The sequence below is a fragment of the Ixodes scapularis genome, unplaced genomic scaffold (genome assembly GCF_016920785.2).
Source record: "Ixodes scapularis isolate PalLabHiFi unplaced genomic scaffold, ASM1692078v2 ptg000582l_1__unscaffolded, whole genome shotgun sequence".
Lineage (NCBI taxonomy): Eukaryota > Metazoa > Arthropoda > Arachnida > Ixodida > Ixodidae > Ixodes > Ixodes scapularis.
In genome coordinates this window covers 534093-541916 of record NW_024610003.1, presented here as the reverse complement: position 1 = coordinate 541916, position 7824 = coordinate 534093, and the positions used below count along the sequence as shown (strand labels likewise).

Sequence of the window (7824 nt, the reverse complement as noted above, 5' to 3'; positions counted from 1 at the left end):
TTTTATTCATTTACACTGCAGGCCATTTCCAATCCCCAAGCAGGGTGCGACGAGAAGGAACAAAAAAATAACAGTAAACCGACAAATCTGGTACACTGGAGATCACAAAAAGAAAGAAGAAAAAACACAAGTTCAAAGGCTATGTATAGATATAACATAACGCCGCTCATAGCGTCTTGCAATAAGCTCAAACATAAGAAAGAAGAATTTATGTCCTCGCGCTTTTTTATTTTTCACGATTACCACGGGAAAAAATCAAATCTCTGAACAAACTGATAAGGGACTTACTTCGTTTCCGCAGGTGTGCACAGCAGGGGCTTCGTCCTCACCAGCAAAACACAAAACAACAGATTTTTCCTTTTTTACCTCACATTTTAATAACCTCACACTTTATTAGGCCGACAATGCAAGTTTGCAGACGAGAGCTGTCTCGATGAAAACACACTTGTTCCTATTCAGTGAATTCGCACGAGCTAACACGATTTCATAAAAACACTTTTTGCTTGGAGCAAGTTCTCAGTTGCCATTCAAGCGGTCTTGATTAAGCACAGGTCATCCGCAGCTGAAGGAGGTCACTTGAAACGGAGGGCCAGCCGTGCAACTCGCTCTTGCGCTGCACAAAAAGACAATCTTTAGCGCCCTACATTAAAGATGCACCGAACGTTCTTACGCCACACACATATATTTTTTTCTTTTCTTCCGTGCGTCAGAGAGTGATGAAACGTTTGAGTTCGTAGAGGCCGGCTTCCTAGCTCGGCGCCGCCGAATTCCGTGTTTCGCGTGAAAAGAACAAAAGAATTCGTGCAAGAAGTCGGCTCCAACGGTCGCCCAGGAGACAAAGGAGCTGTAGCAGACGGCAGAGGTTCGGGGAAAGCTCACGCCACTAGCAAAGCCTGGACAAAAAGAACAATTAGCGCCTTAGTTTGCGATTAAATAAGCTTCTGTACGCGCTTAATTAATACACAAAGTCGCGCTTTCCCACACGGCCAATGCATCAATTTCTATTTCCACGAGGCTCCCCTGCTCCTTCAAAAAATCGCCAAAAATCAACAATTCGTGCTACAAGTCCCTGCTTCGGACGATAGGTAGCGAACAATTAGCGCCTTAGTTTGCTATTAAATAAGCTTCTCTACGCGCCTAATTAATACACAAAGTCGCGCTTTCCCACACGGCCAATGCATCAATTTCGATTTCCACGAGGCTCCCCTGCTCCTTCAAAAAATCGCCAAAAATCAACAATTCGTGCTACAAGTCCCTGCTTCGGACGATAGGTAGCGAACAATTAGCGCCTTAGTTTGCTATTAAATAAGCTTCTCTACGCGCCTAATTAATACACAAAGTCGCGCTTTCCCACACGGCCAATGCATCAATTTCGATTTCCACGAGGCTCCCCTGCTCCTTCAAAAAATCGCCAAAAATCAACAATTCGTGCTACAGGTCCCTGCTTCGGACGATGGGTAGCGAACAATTAGCGCCTTAGTTTGCTATTAAATAAGCTTCTCTACGCGCCTAATTAATACACAAAGTCGAGCTTTCCCACGCGGCCAATGCATCAATTTCGATTTCCACGAGGCTCCCCTGCTCCTTCAAAAAATCGCCAAAAATCAACAATTCGTGCTACAAGTCCCTGCTTCGGACGATAGGTAGCGAACAATTAGCGCCTTAGTTTGATATTAAATAAGCTTCTCTACGCGCCTAATTAATACACAAAGTCGCGCTTTCCCACACGGCCAATGCATCAATTTCGATTTCCACGAGGCTCCCCTGCTCCTTCAAAAAATCGCCAAAAATCAACAATTCGTGCTACAAGTCCCTGCTTCGGACGATAGGTAGCGAACAATTAGCGCCTTAGTTTGCGATTAAATAAGCTTCTGTACGCGTTTAATTAAAACTTGAAAACACGCCGCCCGTCACGCGCGATGCCGGCGTTCGCTTTTCCAGGAGGGTTAAACACACTGCTTTTTTCTTTAGGTAATAATAAAAGTAGATAGAGATTCTTAATTTCGTGTGCCGTGAGGCAAACGTGTGCGCTAAGAGCACAGAAAAAGAGACTGTTCTAAAGGTAGGAGTTCACTTTTATTTTTAATTTTTGCCTGATCTTAGACGATCGAATCGCGGCTCGAGCGCGCTTCGGACTCTCCCCCTTCACCTGCTTCACTCGCTATCGCAACGAGAAATACTCTTACGCACATCGAAGTATATATTTTCCGAAAGGTAATGAAATTGTGCAATAGGTGTAAAAATTATTTGATTTTAAACGGAATTATTCTTCTTCATATTTCGATCTAACCAGCCAAACTAGTTTTCGGGCGCTCTGGGTGGCTGGTCGATTTAAGTTAAAAAAAGGTAATAATAAAAGTAGATAGAGATTCTTAATTTCGTGTGCCGTTAGACAAACGTGTGCGCTAAGAGCACAGAAAAAGAGACTGTTCTAAAGGTAGCAGTTCACTTTTATTTTTAATTTTTGCCTGATCTTAGACGATCGAATCGCGGCTCGCGCGCGCTCCGGACTTTCCCGCTTCACCTGCTTCACTCTCTAACGCAACGAGAAATACTTTTACGCATATCGAAGTATATATTTTCCGAAAGCTAATGAAATTCTCCAATAGGTGTGAAAAGCACTTGGTTTTAAACGAATTATTCTTCTTTTTTTTGCTGAAAAACTCAAATCACTTTCGTTTGGCAAATAATCAAAAACTCGAAATTAAAGGATAGTATAATGGACGTACACTTACCCCAATGTGTCGAACGAAAGGAGGCCCTTTGACGAAGGCAGGAAGCGTGAGGCGACGTTCGGGGTCCGAAGAAGAAGAAGACCGATTTCGGAACAAAGAACAAAGAAGGAGCTGGACACGGGCGACTACGCGACTGCTCCCGAGCACAACGGAAACCACACTGGGGCCGGCCTCTGGGAACAAAGGAAAGCGGAGGAGGATGAGCGAGGAGGAGAGGGAAAGAGAAGGAAAAAAGTCGGGAAGGGGATCGCGCCGCCTGGTGGAGGGCAGACACACCACTCGCATCGGGTATTTTTTTCTTTATTATTTTGTTTATTTTTTGCACTATTTATTAAGGGAAGCATTCTCGTTGATCTCCCTTCATTAATACTGGTCGTATCTCATCACCGCTAGCACCGATGTGTTCCTTGGTCTTTCTAGACTCTACGGACACCACTTTGAACGTGTGAAATAAAAGTTTTCGCGATGCTACGACGCTTTTACCGTGGGCATGGTCATGGCGGCCATTTCTACTTTTAGAAACCTTTGTTCGGACCTCCGAGGCTGAATTTTCGTTTCCGAGACGCGATGTTGGTGTCAAACGTGAGCAGGCGTTTCGTAGAACACCCGACGACTGTACTTTACCTCTGATCGAGTGGATATTTTACTTTACGAGCACTGATGCGACTTTCCACAGGAAAGCACCAATTTTCGGGTTCGATATTGCTCAGCCCTCCTCCCTCGCACGTTTTCTTGAGAAAATTGTTTTTGTTTCTTGTTTAGCAACGGCCAGTGCACCTTTCGAAAGTTATTAGAAAACTTTATCTGCTCTGGATTTTAAATAAAGACACACCTGGGTCCTGTAGCCGAAAGATTTTTTTTCTAAGCTTTGGAACCTCCTTTCGTAAAGGTATGCCTACTGAAATTTGAGGCCTCTGGTACCTTGCTACCTGTGAAGTTTCAACCCTCTGGATCCATCCGTTTTTCTCTGACGGCCAAAATTTGAATGCAGGCCTGTCTTAGTAAATCACGTTCAGGGGCTCTGGAAGCGGGGGGGGGGGCAGGGTGGGCTTGAGCCCCTCCTGTCCTCAGGACCGAGCTGCCGAGCCCCCCCTCCCCCTCCCTCTTTTTTTTTTTTTTTTTAGTTTGTGTGTTTGCAGGTTATCTGGTATGGGCCTTCGGCCTATTTCCTGTACCTCCGTCTCTCCTGAGCCGAAATAAATGAAATGACTCTTTATACATGCTGACCTACCGCCCTCCTCACCTCCGCCAAGCACAAAAAGCACCGGGGCGACGGAGAGGCTTGCTTGAAAAGTCAAAACCAGAAGAAAATGACAGGCAGGACTCATGAGCCTGATTGACAACCAGTTTAGAGCGAGCAAAGAGGAGACAGCGAAATGAATGGATTCCGACAAGACGACGTCGGCCAGCGTTTGTCTGCTTCCCCCGTGTGGAAGCAAGAAGCCCAGAAGATGCATGGTGCTTCTGGCCCGCGGACAAAACAGGCAGGCGCTTAAAGGCCATCATTAGGAAAAGGGGGAGGGGGGGTCTGGTGAGCTTGAGTGGGGATTCGGGAGTGCTTAGAAAAGGCGAAAGTCTACGAGCTCCCAAATTTGACAAGGCGCCTTTGATGGCGAAAGCTTTGCGCGCATGCGGCGTCGTGCCCGCAGGGTGGTGAGGCATGAGGCGACACATGTTTACAAACTAAGGACAACACAACACGAAGTCTGAAACACAGCTATTATCCTTCAGTACTCTCCTTTTGTGATGCCCCCCAACTTGTATTGACGCCAGGAGTCCGAAGCGATCACGGTCGATGTACTTGATCCCGAGGTACATACCGATGTATGCAACCTCTGCTTCCAGTTAAGACATCCGATGGCCCAACTTGCTGTGTTTGAGACTCCGTGTTGTGTTGTCCTTTTTTCCCCCGAGTTTCGGGGTTTTGTCTAAAACTTTTAACACTTGTTTGTCTACGTCTGCGTTAATACATCATGCTTCCCCGAGAATCCCTAAATGAAGGAAGGTTTTCATTTTTAGACATAGCCAATTTGGCATAGGCACAGCTGCGGTTGACATGTAACAGTTGGTATAGGAAAGAAAAAATAAAGAACACATGGTGCGGCTGATTTCAGTGGTTCTCCAATCATTGTATGAGTTGTCAGTGCAAGCTTCTTACTGTTATTTTACTGAACCATTGTTTTAATTTGTTTTCCATGGATATGTGCGTGAATATGCGAACGCGGTGCATTAATATGTTTTCATTCAAATGTGGCAATTAATGTCAACCTGAAACCAACCTAACCTTGAGGATTTCGGAGATGTCGAGCCCCCCCTCTAAAGAAAGACTTCCGGAGCCTCTGATCACGTTTGTTTTGATTAAAGTGTGTCTCCACATGTTACGGGGTGTGGGCTCTGTAGGGTTGTGTGGAGTCCCTCTTGCAGCACAGATGTGCATTTGTCCTCACCGTCTCTGGAAAAGACGACCATAACTCAGAATGAACGTCCCTCGGAGACGAAAGGCACACTTTTGGTTTGGCGCAGAAACAACGCCCGCGTTCAGATGTTGGCCGTCAAGTGAAAACGGACTTAGCTTGAGGGTTCAAACTGCTCAGATAGCAACCTAGAAGGTTACTCGTGCTTCAGTCGAGCTCATCTTGCACCAGAAAAAGCACAAGGGGGGAAAATAGGAGTGTGGGAGCGGTTGTACTGTGGCGGCATGTCTAGAAAAAGCTCAAAAGTGATTTGTGGAGTCCCTCTTGCGGCACAGATCTGTATTTGTCCTCACCGTCTCTGGGAAAGACCACCTTAACAAAAGAATGGACGTGAAAGTGAGGCAAAGGGCGTAGTTTTGCTTCGAGGTAGAAACAGCGCCTGCGTTCAGATGTTGGCCGTCAAGTGAAAACGGACTTAGCTTGAGGGTTCAAACTGAACAGATAGCAAGCTAGAAGGTTACTCATGCTTCAGTCGAGCTCATCTTGCACCAGAAAAAGCACAACGGGGCAAAATAAAGAGTGTGGGGCCAGTTGTACTCTAGGGGCATGTATACAAAAAGCTCTGCAGGAACAAACCTTTTCCCGAGGTGGACAGCAGGGGCCTGAAGACATAAATAAAAAAGAAGTGACACATTTAACGAGTCTTCACTGCGCCAGAAAAACAAGAATCAGCTCATTTCTTTTTGAGACCTCAGACTTTATTTAGGCCAAGAATGCAATTTTTCAGACGAGCTGTCTCAATGTAAAAACACACTTCCTTATTAGTACCCTTTTGACACACAAACAGTCCTACCTGGTGCGAGACCCTTCCCCAACAATTTGATAGTTGTACGTACCGATAATGGTTTTCTAATTACGAGCGAGCGGCAGCTCTTTGAAGTCTTGCTCGCGCTCTGGTGAGCCTTCAAACGACCAGCCGCTCCGCCGAGCGCGCGCCGCACGAGATGAATGAATTAAAATAATCTCGCGCGCATAGCGAACGTTCCTTTTACCCGAGGGAGCGCTTCAGAACAAAAAAGCAAATTGTGGTAGCAAATGATGAAGCGGTGAGCAATATCGAACCTGAAAATGACTGCTTTCGTGCGGGAAGTCGCATCAGTGCTCCTACAGTAAACTATCGACTCGATCCGAGGCAAACTACAGTCGTCGGGTCTTCTACGGAACGCGTGCTCACGTTTGACACCAACATCGCGGCTCGGAAACGAAAATTCAGCCTCGGAGGTCCGAACACAGGCTCGGAAAGTACAATTGGCCGCCATGACCATGCCCACGGTAAAAGCGTCGTAGCATCGCGAAACCTTTTATTACACACGTTCAAAGTGGTGTACGTAGAGTCTAGAAAGACCAAGGAACACATCGGTGCTAGCGGTGACGAGATACGACCAGTATTAATGAAGCGAGATCGAAGAAAGGATCGGTGCCTAAAGTGAGGAAAGCGAATGGCTGGCTTCGATGTGAAAACTTTCAAACGCCGTTTATTTCGCGAAACTCGCATCACACAAGAAAAGAAATCGGTCTCTGTCCAGTCCAGGGGCGGCTGGGAACAAGTGTCCCCCATTTGATATCGTAAATTCAAGGTCGTAATATAGATATCAGAAATTCAATATTTTCAATGGTAAAACAAAAGGCACCAAGTGGCGGGATTTACCGACCGGTCGGAATTGCTCAGCCGCACTCATGGATCCATTCATTCGAAACGGGTCATCTATCTATTCATTCATAAAAAATGTAATTCCTGGCCGTGTTTTAAAATTAACGAAATCATACTGCGAGGTAAAGCTTCTGTACACCTGGCGTTTTGAAACCTGCCTGCGTCCAGCGTTCTTTCATTTCTGCTGTCACGTGACACGATCCGCCCGAGTAACTCGGGTTTATTAGGGTGAGATTTGAAACACAGCCCTGGTTTAATAACACAAAGCTTAGAATTACGGGAATCGTCTTATTTTTGAAAACGAGACCCGTGTTCCACAACAAGTTTAAATTATTTAGGTCAAGTATTTAGAAATTTACCGCCCATTCGTGGTTCTTGTTTTGGTTTTTGCAAAAAAAGCAAATGGCTGCCGCGTGTTTTGCTCGCAACCGGAGGTGATTCAATCGCACGAAGCTCGGAAAGTAGGCTAGCTAGGACATTTATTTTAACCAGGGAGTAAGATTATGTTCCGAGGAACATTCGAGGCGCGTCTCATCGATGTAGGTATTCTAAAAAGAAAGTTATCAACAGAAGTTTACGTGTAAGTAAGGCTTTCACTGTACGATGTTTTGATTTCACATATGCTCGTATAAAAACACTACGATAGCTAGAAAGTTCTAATTCGCAGCGAATGATCGCGCTCTGAATTTAGACGCACGGTTAAAATTTCATCGCTCCAGCTAGTCTAGAACTCGTTATATTCGCGAAAACAGGTTTTGGGACTCTGCTCGGAAATTAACAAGCCCGACCAAGTTCAATCGTTCGCCCGTGGATATTCAAGACCGCTGGAGTGCATTCATCGATTGTGGTCGTGAAAACAACATCATAGGAACATGTGTGTGCAGTGAAACCGTGTCAGCTCATCTCAATCGAGACTCATCGATCAACAGGGAGGGTGTCCCGAGCACAAGTGGATGGATATACT

The 7824-nt window shown here is 45.7% G+C and overlaps 1 long non-coding RNA gene across 1 annotated transcript; it reads right to left on the bottom strand.

Moving 5' to 3' along the window:
• Nucleotides 1–229: 229 nt before the first annotated feature.
• LOC121834119 lies at nucleotides 230–3136 on the bottom strand. Its single transcript, XR_006077055.1, has 2 exons — nucleotides 2736–3136; nucleotides 230–613 (listed from the first exon to the last, which is right to left on the bottom strand). It is a non-coding gene; the product is annotated as an uncharacterized LOC121834119 (long non-coding RNA).
• Between the last annotated feature and the right edge of the window lie 4688 nt (nucleotides 3137–7824).